The sequence below is a fragment of the Nuphar pumila genome, chromosome 10 (assembly GCF_984573655.1).
Source record: "Nuphar pumila chromosome 10, dmNupPumi1.hap1.1, whole genome shotgun sequence".
Taxonomy (NCBI): domain Eukaryota; kingdom Viridiplantae; phylum Streptophyta; class Magnoliopsida; order Nymphaeales; family Nymphaeaceae; genus Nuphar; species Nuphar pumila.
The window spans coordinates 26,225,847-26,239,913 of NC_143258.1; positions in this window are offsets into that span (position 1 = coordinate 26,225,847).

Sequence of the window (14,067 nt, forward strand, 5' to 3'; positions counted from 1 at the left end):
GTGCCCTGTGCACGCGTTGCCTACTGTATGGATTGCATCGGATCTTCTCTCGCGTTCAGCGTGTCTGTTGCCCCTGGCTTGCTTGCTCGCTCGCTCGACCGTTGTGCCGGCTAGTGGGCGGAGCTTCAGGCATGCTTTACATGCATTGGTGCACGAGTTGTGTTGGCTCTGATGCCCGGCGCGGTCGTGGCTGTGTGAGCTGTGCTAATTAGCCACGAGGTGGTTGGGTGCTCGGCTTCTCAACGTGTCCATCATGCTCATGCCCGTGTGCATGGCTTGTGCTTTTTTTGGTTCTCTGTGCTTGCTTTCTGATGATGCATGAAATGCACATCATGTAAACAAGTTTTTCATGCATTTTGTAACAAGTTTAAGGTTTTAAACCCATGTTTACATGTATTTTGATAGTAAGGGGTTGTGGTTCGAATTTTAGAAAAAACGGAGTTAAAATGAGAAAGTTACGGCTATTTCAGTGTTTGGGCATGAATTTCGAGGTGGATCGGATCCATATCCGACCCAATTAGGTTATTTGGACTTTGGATCAACCCTTAGAAAGTCCAAAACCCAACCCACACGCCTATCCATATCCATTTCAAAAAGTTTTGCAGAAAACCCCCCAGAAAGCGGCGCATAGAAAATATTTTTTTTATAACAGTGTTTCTGAAAACTATCAAAAGTATAAATAAAATATTCTAGCAAACCCTAGGCGTCTTTGGCTTGGATTGACGCCCCCTGCAGTGCCTCTAGCTCCAGCACCTCCTTCCCCTCCATTCTCCCACATTTTGGCCATTGAAGACCGGTTTATGCTTAGGTTCCAAGCATATTTTGATTTCTCTTGTGATTTCTTTGCATTTCTTTCTTTTTCCTTGCTGTTTATTTCACCATTTTTCTGTGCTTTTGAAGGTGTAGCAGAGATGGAGACCATTAACCTTGTTTGGGAGTGCGAAACACACCAACAAGGTGAGCCGGCCCTACCTCCATCCGGCTTTCTACACCCTCTGATCGAGAATCGGCGCATACTCCATCTTCGGTGGATCTCCAACGTGTAGCAGCTGCAAAAGTGTTGTTTTTTGGTGAAGTCCAGCATTCTCGAACCGCTTGGGATGTCAAGATCAAGTCACGGTCCGCTCTTCTTCATCCCCCCGGTCGTCGGATCTCCAAAGAGGTAGGTCTTCTTCTTCCTTCTCTTCTAGCTAAAACCGAATTGTGTGTTGAGTTTATTTTCTTATTTTTCTGAGTGTTTCTTATTTTTCTTTTTGTTTTCAACTTTAGCATAGATCTCGTGTGGTTGATATTTTGAAATGATCTTTTTAAAACAAGTATTTGCAATAAACTTTGGAAAATCGTCAACCAAAAATATAAAAACCGACTTTCCACAAAGTGGTAAGTTCGGGTCGAATCCTCAGGGAACAGGAATTAATTAAGGTATTTCTAGAAAATTTGATTTATTAATTACCAATATCAATTTACAACAATAAAGTTAATACAACTACAATTAATCACTAAAATGAAAATGAAAAAGCAATTAAATATTCTGCTCCACACCAAGGGTATTTTTGTCTTTTCGCCCACTATTCATTCTTCGCACTTGGAAAATAACCCTGGAAAATAAATATGCTTTTCATCCAATAAAGGCAGAAAAAAAAATACAAAATTAGTATTCTATTCTAACAATGCAAACAATAACTAAAACTAATTCTAATTTTACGAAAATGATAAAACAAATGCTACTTATCAACCAAAAATTAAATAAAATACTAAATTAATTCTAAAATTAACTAAATTAGTTCTACTAATGCTGTATGATGATTATGCAGCTCCTAAAATGCAGCAACTACTGAAAACAGGCCTAAAATGCCGAATCTAAGGAAATTACGAAAATGCCCCTAACTAGTGTAAAATAGATTTCTGACAGGTTATCGGAAAACCACTGTTTGACAGAGCAAACGAGGTCCAATTTTCCCAAAATTTATTCTGTTCTGCAACTGACAGATTAAAAAATCTGACAATTTTTACAGAATGGAAAAACAGTATCTGAAACTCCAGATATAAGCGTTTCAAATCTGGGAAAAATCAGGATATCGAAAGTCCTGTAATTTAAAATCCAGAAAAAGCGGTTTTTGCAAAACGCTTAAAAATCAGACCAAATCAACTCCGAAAGAGCTGAAATTTGGTCTGCAGTCAAATAACACGTCAGTAAAGTGAATAGAACAAAAAGTTTTGGAAAACACGAAATGTTTGTACAGAAAATAACGCTTGTGCGACAGGGCAAAATTCAGGTTTTTCGTTGAGTGCACTATTCACTATGTGAACCTATTTTACCCACTAAGAATGTAATCTACATGCAATGCAAACTTAATTAATCCTATATGACTGATTATATGCAGATGTTAACTATAATGAAGCTAAATGAACTCTACATGAAGTATGACATGCGTTTTATGACTATGCGCTAAATGAAATACTAATGCAATTACAATCAAAACACTAAATAATGTAGTTAAATATATGACTAAATGTTGTACCAAATATAAACTAACTACACTATACTAACTAACTAATCAACAAACGATAAACTAACTAACACACATCAAATCAACAAATGTAAATTTTACTAAACAATTAAAGAAATAACTATACTAGCTAATCTAAAATCACTATGAGTTAAATCTAAAAAATATGGGACTAATATGGAACAATAGGACACGGGTTTGACTAGGACTAGGGTCGGTTGACTTAGGATGAATCGGTTTTGACTTAGCTAAGGTTGAGTTAACTTGACTAAGGTTGACTCGATTAGGTTCAAACTAGACTCACCATGGGTTGAACTAAGACTTGACTAGGCTTAGGTCTTGGTTGTGGTTAAGTTTATTAATACTAGGGTGAACTCGGTTTAGGGTTGACTTAGTCAAATAGGCTCGGTTTGACTTAGGTTGGGGAATATATGCTCGGGCCAGGGTTGACTCGACTTGAACTAACTTTGACTCGACTAGGTCTAACTAAAACTAGGTTGGACTCAGTATTGAGTTGACTTAGTCAACTAGGTTCGGGTTGACTCACTAGGTGCGGCTTGGGTTAGGTAGGGTGAGATAGACTAGATTGACCTAAACTTAGGTTAGGTTTGACTCGACTAGACTTGTCTAGGGTTTGGTCTTGGTCTTGGACTTAAGCTAGACTCGGTTGACTTAGGATCACGACTCACCTAACCAAGTCAATCTAATTGACTAAGTTAGATTAGGTTCAATAGGTGGACTAAGGTTGACTCGATTAGGTGTGGTCTAGGCTTTGACTTAGGATAGGCTAGGTTTTGACTAGACTCAAAGGGGTGTAGACTAGGGTTTGACTCGACCTAGGCTCGGTTTGACTAGGTTAGGTTTAGACTAAAGTAGTAACCTCTTAATTCCTACAATTAATTCAAAGTTAACGATTTTAATGGAGAGGGTTGGAAAAGGAATGTAATAATTACCAATGTTCAAACTTTGAAATGCTTTGGATTCTCAAAAATCGCCCCATTTAAAGAGGGGGTTACACTCCTTAATTGCCTTTAATGCTCATTTTGGAAAAATGAAAAGGCCAATCTAGAAATCCATGATTTTTGCTTTTCAATATGGAATTAAAGTGCTTTTAATGCTCTATGGAAATCGTGGAGCCTAGATTGGAATTTTTGTTTAATTCCAAAAACACTTTCCAAAGTTAAGGAGTAACTCCTTCTTTAATGCCCATTCAAAATTCAAATCTTCCTTAAATGCCTCACACGATTTTTGAAGAACCTCCTTTTTCCAAAAGCTTTCCAATTTTCAATTACTTTAATTACCTCCCTTCTCAAAAATCGCCAACTTCAATTGGTGCTACTTTCTAAACTAATAGAATTAAATCTACCTAGGGAATAAAAGAACTTAAATGGAAAATCGATTTCCTAGGAGTTAATGCTAACCTAATTCCCAAAACCTACTTAATTGACCCCTAAAAACGGCTAGGAAAGAAAACCCTAATACATTGAACCTAGACACCTTCCTAACTCACTTAATGGCAATTAAGACTTTCTAAAAAAATTGACCTAGAGCTCAATTGGAGCTCTAATGGCTGTCGCCCCACCTTGGGGAAGAAGAAGACCCACACAAAAATTAAAAATAAAAATATAACTTAACAAAAAAAAATAAAACTAAATAACCACTATTTTGATAAAACTAAATTAGAAAATAATAAAAAGGACTCCTAATTACACAAAAGCAAACATGAACAGCAATATGCTAGAATTTATTAAAAACATAAAGAAAATAAAAATTCGACTGTTGTAATTTTTGTTTTTCAATAGATCCAAAACACCAAAAACACAAAATGCTAAAAACGATTATTTAGAACTATCCTAAACGAATGAAATGAACTAACACAACTTTATACTGTTGTTAACACCCAAAACACACAGCAACCACACGATTTACCAACATCAACACACACATTTAACGAAAATACAAAGATCAGCTAGAATAATCCTAGCCGATTTTTTTTTCTTTTTCAAAAATAAAATCAAAACAAGACGAGCAAAACCCACAAATAAAATGAATTAAAATGAACTTTTATAATGGGGTTTTCAGCAAAACAACTCAATACACATGCTGGACAAAAAAATCAAAACGAAAAATTATTTTTGTAAAAATCAAGAATCGGCTAGAATAAGTCTAGCCGATTTTTGGATTTTTCTTTTCAATTGAACAAAACAATCACAACACACAAACAACCGACTAAGGTGAATCAAAATGAACACTTTTTTATTGGATTTTCTGTAAAACAGCACCAAGAACACCTATGACAAACAGGAAGAATCGGCTAGATGAAGATCTAGCCGATTTTAATGAAAAGGATGAAAAATCAACAAAAACTCGATTCAAATGAATCAATCAAACGAATAAACCTAAGCTAACGTGCTGGCCTATGCACGAACTCTATTCTAAAGTTGAAAACAAAAAGAAAACAAGAAACACTCAGAAAATAAAATAAAAAGAAAACCAACACCCAATTCGGTTTTAGCTAGAAGAGAAGGAAGAAGAAGACCTACCTTTTGGAATATCCGACGACTGGGGAGATGAAGAAGAGCGGACCGTGGCTGGAGATGGACGTCCTACACAGTTCGAGATTGCTGGACTTCACCAAAAATGGCACCTTTGCAGCTGCTACACGTTGGAGATCCACCGAAGATGGATTATGCGCCGATTCTTGATCGGAGGGGGTAGAAAGTCGGATGGAGGTAGGGCTGGCTCACCTTGTTGGTGTGTTTCGCACTCTCTCACAAGGTTAATGGTCTCCACCTCTGCTACACCTGCAAAAATACAGAAAAGTGGTGAAACTACAGCAAGGAGAAAGAAAGAAATGGAAAGGAACACAAGAGAGATCGAAAATATGCTTGAAAATCAAGCATAGACTGGTCTTCAATGGCCAAAACGTGGGGGAAGATGGAGAGGAAGGAGTTGCTGGAGTAGATTCACTGCAAGGGGCGTCCAAACACAACCAAAGACCCTAGGGTTCTTGAAAAAAAACTATTTATAGTTTTGACATTTTTCAGAAAGAGGGTTAAAAAATAAAATATTGCTAGGCGCCACTTTCTGGGGGGTTTTCTGCAAAACTTTTTAAATTGGATATGGATAGGCATGTGGGTTGGGTTTTGGACTTTTTAAGAGTTGATCCAAGGTTTAATTAACCTAAATGGGTCGGATATGGATCCGATCCATCTCGAAATCTGTGCCCAAACACTGAAATAGCCATAACTCTCTCATTTTAACTCCGATTTTTCTGAAATTCGAACCATAACCCCTTACTATCAAAACACATCTAAACTTGAGTTTAAAACCTTAAACTTGATACAAAATGCATGAAAAACTTGTTTACATGATGTGCATTTCATGCATCATCATCGTGCATAGACCAGCACGTTAGATTAGGTTTGCTTGATTGGTTGATGTGTTTGCATTTCGGTTTTTTTTAGATTTTTCACCCAACTTGTGAAAATCGGCTAGATCTTTATCTAGCCGACTTTTCAAGGGTTTCCATTGTGTTTGTGGTTCTGTTCTACAGAAAATTCAATACAAAATTTGTTTTAAACAATTCATTTTGAGTTATTTTGGGCTGGGTCTTGAACAAAGGCGTTTTTCATTGAAAACACATAAATTGGCTAGATCCATTCTAGCCGATTTTGGTTTATTTTTTAATTTTAGCCTTAGTTCGGTTTTTGGCAGCAAAGCTGGGTTAGTAGACCCTACATAGATCAGATTCCAGTGAGTTTACTGCAGATCTATTTAGGTTTGAGTCATTGCTTGATTCGTTTGTCTTTTGACGTTTAAAGATTTTTCACTCAAATTGTGAAAATCGGCTAGATCCTCATCTAGCCAATTTCTTTTATTTTATTTTTATTTTTCTTATCTGTCCAGCGTGTTGCAGTGAGTTGTTTTACAAAAAAAACTGTCAAAAAAAAGTTCATGTTGAATTCGTTTAGTCATTGGTTGTGATTGAGTATTGGTTTAATCAATAAAAAATTTAAATATCGGCTAGACTACTTCTAGCCGATCCTTGTGTTTAGGAAGTTCGTGATATGCGTGTAATCTTTTACTTCATGCTGCATGTCTGCATCTTTTGTTGATTTTACAGTGTTGCAAAGTGTGTGGTGGTAGAGTTTAGCATTTTAGGATTGTTTTAAATAATTGTTTTTAGTATTTGGTGTTTTTGTGTTTTGTGTCTATTGAAAACAATTACAAAAATCAAGTTTTTTTTTCTTTATATTTATAATGAATTCCAGCATAGTGTGGTTCATGTTTGCATTTGTTTAATTAGGAGTTTTTTATTATATATTAATTTGACTTTATCAAAATGTTTGTTACTTAGTGTAATCATTTTTTTTTAGTTTGTATTTTTGTTTTGTTGGTCTTCTTCTTCCCCAAGGTGGGGCGGCAGCCATTAGAGCTCCAATTGAGCTCTAGGTCAATTTTTTAGAAGGTATTAATTCCAATTAGGTAGGTTAGAAAGGTGTCTAGGTTCAATGTATTAGGGTTTATAGCCTTAGCCGTTTTTAGGGGTCATTTAAGTAAGTTTTGGGAATTAGGGTAGCATTTAATCCTAGAAAATCGTATTTCTATTTAAGTCCTTTTATTCCCTAGGTAGTTTTAATTGCATTAGCTTAGGAAGTAGCACCATTAGGGTTGGCGATTTTTGAGAAGGAAGGTAATTAAGGTAATTGAATTTGAAAAGTTTTTTGGAAATAGTAGATTCTTCAAAAATCGTGTGGAGCATTTAAGGGAGATTTAAATTTTGAGTGTGCATTAAAGAAGGAGTTTTTATTTAGCTTTGGAAAGTGTTTTTGAAATTAAACTAAATTTCCAATTTAGGTTCCACGATTTTCAGAAAGAAAGAAATACCATTTACTCAATCTGAGAAAGCAAAAATCGTGGGGTTTTCTAGGTTGGACTTTTCGTTTTCCAAAGTGAGCCTTTAAATATAATTAAGGAGTGTAACTCTCTCATTAAGTTGGCGATTTTTGAGAATCCAAATCATTTCAAATTTTGAGCATTGATAATTATTACCTTATTTTTCCAACCTTCTCCATTAAAATCGTTAGCTTTGAATTAATTTTAGGATAATTAATAGATTACTAATTTAGTCGACCTAATTAAGTGAAGTCAAACCCTAGTCTAGACCCACCTGAGTCTAGTCAAAACCGAACCTAGCCTAAGTCAAGTCATAGACCAAGACCTAACCCTAGTCAAGTCTTAGTCCAACCCAGGGTGAGTCAAGATCGAGCCTAGGTCAAGTCAAACTTAATCTAGGTCAAACCTAGGTTGAGTCAACCGAACCTACCTATTGAAACCTAACCTAACCTAGTCAACTTAGTTTACTTAGTTAGGTGTGTCGTGTGTCTAAGTCAACTCGAATCCTAGCTCAAGTCAAAAGTCTAGGTTAAGCCTAGTCAAGCCTAACCTAATCTAAGTCAAGCTTAGTCGAGTCAACCTTAGTCCGAGCCTATCTCACCCAACTTAACCCAATCCGAGCCTATCTCACCCAACTTAACCCAATCCGAGCCTACCTAATCCAAACTGAGCTCACCCAAGCCAACCCAAACCTAGTTAAGTCAAAACCGAGTCTAGTTGAGTCAACCGAGTAAACCTAAACCTAACCCTATCCTAAACCCACAGCCTTGGTTCTTTAGTAGATTAATTTCATTTAAGTGTACTTTATTTTTTATTTTAGACTAATTAGTTTAGTTATTTGATTTAGTTATAGTGTAGAAGTGCGTGTGTGTAAAGTGTACTTGTTTCATGTGTGTGAGTGGTGCATTGTGCTTATTTGACTTGTAGTTAATTAGTATTTAACATAGTTAATTAGAATTGCATTTCATTGAGTAGCTTAAGTGTATTTGCATCGTTAATTTAGTGGTGTTAGTCATAGTTTGCAATTTACGATTATTCTTTAATTCACGTAGTGATAGTGCATTCTGTAGCAGCATATACACTATCATTCAGTGTCATTTAGATTGCATTAGGTTTAATTTGCATTTTGTAGTGTTTAAATAGATTTATAAAGTGAATAGTGCACTCAAAGAAAAACCTGATTTTTACACCATCGCACTGTCGTTATTTTATGTGCAAAATTCTGCGTTTTTAGCAAATTTTTGTTCTATTCACTTTATCAACGTGTTAGCTAACTGCAGACCAAATTTCAGCTCTTTAGGAGTTGATTTGGTTTGATTTTTAAGCGTTTTGCGAAAACCGCTTTTTCTGGTTTTTAAATTACAGGACTTTTGATATCCTGAATTTTCCCAGTTTTGAAACGCTTATATATGGAGTTCCAGATATTGTTTTTTCATTCTGTAAAAACTGTCAGATTGTTTAATCTGTCAGTTGCATAACAGAACAAATTTCAGGAAAATCGGACCTCGTTTTCCTTTTCAAACAGTGGTTTTTCAAGAACTTATCAGAAATCTATTTTACACTAGTTAGGGGCATTTTTGTAATTTCCTTAGTTTCAGCATTTTAGGCTTGTTTTCAGTAGTTTCTGCATTTTAGGAGTTGTATAATCATCATACATCATTAGTAGAATTAATTTAGCTAATTTTAGAATTAGTTAGTCTTTTATTTAATTATTGTCTGATAATTAGCATTTGTTTTATTAATTTCGTAAAATTAGACTTAGTTTTATTTATCGTTTTCATTGTTAGAATAGAATACTAACTTTGTATTTTTCTGCATTTTAGGTTGAAAAGCATCTTCATTTTTTCTAGGATTCTTTGTTCAAGTGCAAATATCGTTTAAGTGGTGAAAAGACCAAAATACCCCCTGGCGTGCAACTGAAGACTGGAGTGCTATTTCAAATTGTTTTTATTGTAATTTAATTAGTTGTGTAATTGTATATTGATCTTTGTAATTAATAAATTAAATTTTAAGAAATATTCTAATTAATTCCCGTTCCCTGAGGATTCGACCCGTACTTACCACTTTGTGGAAAGTCGGTTTTTATACTTTTGGTTGATGATTTTCCAAAGTTTTATTGAAAATAATTGTTTTAAAAAGATCATCTCAAAATATCAACCAAATTTTGGCGCCGTTGCCGGGGAACGGCGAATTAATTACTTTATTTCTTAGATTTTGATTTATTAATTTGTTTTAGTTAATTATTTAGTTGTTTTATTTTTAGTTAGTAGGATTAGTAAGTGAATATAGGGTTAACATAGTTAGTGAATATAGGATTCACATCCTGTTCTTTCTAGGATTCACTTAATTATCATTCTGCAAGGAGCGATTAGACAGGTGGGTTTTAGAAAAACTTAGTTTGTGATTTCCTGTATTTATTTGTTTTTGTTTTTTTAGTATTTTAGCATAGTTTACTTTGTTGTTATTCATTTAGTTATAGAATTCTGACATAGATAGTTAGTATATCTGTTTCTTAGTTGCTGTTATTTGTTTTATTTACGTTTTAGTACCTGTGTTAGTTTAGTTTTAGATTTAGGTCGTCTGCTTACATCTGGTCTTAGTACTAGTGTATGCAGGGGCGACGAGGTCTAGGAACCCCATTACACCCATTTGTTGACAACCCAGAGAGAATTTTACATTCTGATCGAAGTTCGACAACAATGGCTGACATGGATCCTCCACCTCCACCCCCAGTTCATCCACGTCCTCTGCGGTAATACTTCATTCCCACAGATTATGTTCAGGCATCCTGCATTCGGAGACCCGAAGTAGGAGTGCCTCATTATGAGATTAAGGCCAACATTATTCAGATGCTACCATCTTTTTATGGCCTTAGTCACGAGGATCCCTACTGCCATTTAGATGAATTCCTCGAAATCTATTCTACGGTAAAGATACAGAATTTCGATGATGACGCCTTGAGGTTGACTCTATTCCCTTTTTCATTGAAGGACAAAGCCAAGTATTGGCCAAAGTCCTTAGATTCTGTAGAAATAGAGTCTTGGGAGAAGTTACAACAGGAGTTTCTTCGGAAATACTTTCCCATTGGTCGTACGAACCAGTATCGTCGAGTCATCACTAGCTTTGCGGAGCAAGATGGTGAGCACTTTCATGAGACCTGGGAGAGAGCGAAGGATCTCCTCAGGAAATGTCCCCATCATCAGGTGCCGAAATGGCAATTGGTGCAGAGCTTCTACGATGGATTGTCGTACAAGAATCGTCAGATGATCGACTCTTTATGTGGAGGGACATTCATGCTGAAGAGCGAGGACGAAGCATGGAGGTTATTTGATACATTGGCCGAGAATTCCCTACACCATGCTTCGAGCTCTCATTCTGATAGAGCCACACCCAGCATTCCGAAGAAAGCTGGTGTTCTTGAGATTGATCCATCTACTGCACTACAGTGCAAGGTAGACATGATTGCTCAGAAGCTGGACCAGCTTCTCTCAGGACCGGCCACTACAAATCAGGTGTGTACTCTTTGTGCCAGTCCGGCACACGATATCACTCAGTGCCCTTCGGCATCTCAGTATCCTGAATTTGTTCAAGAACAAGTTCAAGCAGCTCAGGGTTACGTCAGACCGCCGAATAACCCATTTTCATCGACATATAATCCGGGTTGGCGTAACCATCCCAATTTTTCATGGAAGAACCCACAGTCTTCCATGCAGATGCCTACATCCTCTCAGCCACCTCGGCGGCCATCTTTTACTCAGCCATTCCAGAGGTCGAGCTATTCTCAGTCTTCTTCTTCAGTCCCTCCCCCGATTCAGCAGGAGTCTGCCCCGCAGACATTTTTCGAGGAAAGACATCTCCAGGCATTCCAAGAGGTGAAAACCTCTAATCAGAATGCCTTCGAGAAGTGTAGCCAGATATTGAGCTCACATACGCAGTCCATTGCGAAGTTAGAGTCGCAAATGGGACAGTTAGCTGAGGCTATTAGTAGGAGACCCGAGGGTACATTGCCGAGTCAGGCTGTCATGAACCCGAAGGGCAAGGACCAGATGACTGGAGGCCTGTTTCATACTGAGACACAGCAGCAGGCCAAATCTGTTATGGCCCTGAGGAGTGGACGTGAGTATCACGTCGATAGTAGAGAGAGAGACAGTATAGAGAGGATAGACGAGCCAGAGACCATTGTTTCACCTACGTCGGCTCAGCCATCATTATCATCATCATCTTCAGCCTCAGTGCAGAAGAAGGATAGGAGTGAGCCTTCTCACAAAGAGGAGGAGCTAGCAGAGTATATTCCCCCACCACCCTATCCCAAAGCATTAGAGTCTCCCGGGTTTAGAGGGAAGCAGGGTGCGAAGATCCAGGACATGCTTGACATCTTCAAGCATGTGCAGATCAACTTACCTTTGCTTGATGTGATTCAGCAGGTGCCGGCATATGCCAAATTCATGAAGGAGCTATGTACGCAGAAGCGGAAATCTAGAGAGAGCGTTCCTAACAGGGTCCATCTGACTGAGCAGGTGAGTTCAGTACTTCAGCATCAGACACCACCAAAGCTCAAGGACCCTGGAGCCCCTATCATTGCGTGTACCATAGGGAACATCCGGATAGAATGCGCATTGCTCGATCTTGGAGCAAGCGTGAACATTCTGCCCGGGTATTTCTTTGATTCTTTTGGGCTAGGAGAGATGAGATTGACTCCGATTACACTGCAGCTGGTAGATCGTTCTGTCAAGGTACCGAGAGGTGTCTTGGAGGACGTGCTAGTTAAAGTGGATGACTTTTATTTTCCAATCGATTTCATTATTTTGGATATGGAAGGAGTGGATAGCCAGCACCAAACTCCGATCATTTTGGGCAGACCATTCTTGGCGACTGCCAATGCGTGCATCAACTGTAGGACCGGAGCCATGGATCTTTCATTCGGCAATAGGAAAGTCAAGCTGAATATTTTCAATGCCGCAATGGGACCCGCAGGAGACATGGACTGCTTTCATGTCGATATTGCACATGAGTTAGTGGAAGAGCAACCTGAGTTGTATATCACTGAGGATTCTTTAGATTTGTACCATATAGAGAAGAATAGTGGTGTAGATAGTGTAGATGAGTCTAGAGTGTCGTCAGAGAGACCACCTTGGGGAAACATCATTGAGACTCTCCCACCGCTTGCGGAGACCCCCGCCAAATCTTTGATCGAGTCACCTCCGAAACTTGAGTTGAAACCCTTACCAGATTCACTTAAGTATGCATACCTCAGAGATGATGAGACTCTGCCTATTTTCATCTCGTCCCTGCTCACTGAGGAGCAAGAGCAGAGATTGCTGACTATTCTTCGAGAGCACAGAGCAGCGATTGGCTGGGGAGTTGCTGATCTAAAGGGGATTGATCCTTCATTCTGCATGTATAGAATTCATTGCGATGAGGAAGTTAAGCCAGTGAGAGATATGCAGAGAAGGCTAAATCCCAACATGAAGAAAGTGGTGAAGAACGAGGTGGTGAAGTAGTTAGATGCTGGAATCATTTACCCTATTTCTGATAGCCAGTGGGTCAGTCCGATTTAGGTTGTGCCGAAGAAGTCGGGACTCACTATGGTCGATAACGAGAAGGGTGAAAGAATTCCGATGAGGACCACTACAGGATGGCGAGTCTGTATCGATTATCGGAAGCTAAATGTGGCAACTAGGAAAGATCATTTCCCATTGCCATTCATTGATCAGATCTTAGAGAGACTCGCAGGACAGAGTTACTACTGCTTTTTAGATGGATATTCAGGATACAATCAGGTAGCTGTCCATCCTGACGACCAGGAGAAAGCTACGTTTACATGTCCTTATGGCACCTTCGCGTTTAGACGTATGCCGTTCGGGCTCTGCAATTCTCCAGCCACTTTTCAGAGGTGCATGCTTGCTATCTTCTTGGACATGATTGATGATGTGATGGAAGTTTTCATGGACGATTTTTCAGTATATGGCTCTTCATTTGAAGATTGCCTCCAAAAACTTACTCGAGTACTGAGTAGGTGTGCAGAGACAAATCTTGTCTTGAGTTGGGAAAAGAGTCATTTTATGGTCTAGGAGGGGATTGTGCTCGGACACATTGTGTCCAAGAGAGGTATTGAGGTTGATAGAGTGAAGGTGGAATCCATTTCCTGTTTGACTCCACGCACCTCTGTGAGGCAGATTCGGTCATTTTTAGGGCATGCGGGCTTTTATAGGCGGTTCATAAAAGATTTCAGTAAAATCTCTCGACCGCTATGTACTTTATTGGAGAAAGATCAACCCTTTGTTTTTAGCGAGGATTGTATGAAGGCCTTTGAGATTCTCAAAGAGGCCTTGATTACTGCTCCTATTTTGAGACCTCCGGATTGGAATCTCCCATTTGAGATTATGTGCGATGCATCTGACTATGCTATGGGGGCTATTTTAGGACAACGCATTGATAGGAAGCCCTATGTGATCTACTATGCGAGTAGAACTCTGTCTGATGCTCAGATGAATTATACTACGACAAAGAAGGAGCTACTTGCGGTAGTTTTCGCATTGGACAAATTTAGGTCCTATTTACTCGGTTCAAAGGTGGTTGTCTATTCTGACCATGCTGCATTAAAATATTTGTTGAATAAGAAAGACACCAAACCGAGATTGATTCGTTGGGTTCTTCT